General features: G+C 45.6%; 1 non-coding gene across 1 annotated transcript; it reads left to right on the top strand.

The window, feature by feature from the left end:
• The first annotated feature begins 345 nt into the window (after positions 1 to 345).
• On the top strand, positions 346 to 452 carry LOC149310369 (U6 spliceosomal RNA). The gene has a single exon (XR_016281807.1). It is a non-coding gene; the product is annotated as a U6 spliceosomal RNA (small nuclear RNA).
• The last annotated feature ends 344 nt before the right edge of the window (positions 453 to 796 follow it).

The following is a 796-nucleotide window of genomic DNA, read 5'->3' as shown; positions in this document are numbered from 1 at the left end:
TGGAATCCAGAAGTGGTGGCGCTTTAAGGCGGTGGACATCTTCCGCCAACCTCTTTGTCCCCAGCCAAGACGCGCCCCCTCATTTGCATAAGCCAGCCCCTCTCTCTCTCTCTCTCTCTCTTTATCTTTCATCCCTTTCTTCTCTTTCCCTGGATATTTTGCTTTGTAGTTCTTCTAAACCTCACTTTCAAAGAGAGAGACTTGTATTTATTTTAATTTACAAACAGCACAGTAAAGATAAGAGAGAAAAACATCTCTTTTATGAGGTTCCCAAGTTGTTCACCATAACCTGGAAAAGGATGGAGAGTTGGAGGTTTATATAAGGCTCGGTCCAGGAGGGAGTCTGTGCTCGCTTCGGCAGCACATATACTAAAATTGGAACGATACAGAGAAGATTAGCATGGCCCCTGCGCAAGGATGACACGCAAATTCGTGAAGCGTTCCATATTTTGCATCTACACTGCCGGATGGAACACGCTTTCACGCCACTTTTTCCTGTTGCAGCCTATTGGGATCCTGGGATCTCTAGTTTTCCAAGGTCTTTAGCCTTCTCTGCCAAAGAGGGATGGCCCTCACCATAAAGCTACGCCTCCCAGGATTCTGTAGCAGGAAGCCATGGCAGTTAAAGTGGTGTCAAAGTGCTTTATTTCTACAGTGTAGATCATGCACCCCCTGAGTTCGGATTTCAACAATTGATTGTAATCAATAGATTCAACAGGAAAAAATCATAGTCATAGAAGCACAAAGTTGGAAGAGACCCCAAGAAGGGCCCTGATCCAGTCCAACCCCATTCTGC

Source organism: Sceloporus occidentalis, unplaced genomic scaffold, assembly GCF_023333645.1.
Source record: "Sceloporus occidentalis isolate IW3139 unplaced genomic scaffold, rSceOcc1.0.p SCAF_6, whole genome shotgun sequence".
Classification (NCBI taxonomy): Eukaryota; Metazoa; Chordata; class Lepidosauria; order Squamata; family Phrynosomatidae; genus Sceloporus; species Sceloporus occidentalis.
Note: the sequence above shows the minus strand (reverse complement) of the source record. Positions and strands in the feature narration are given on the sequence as shown.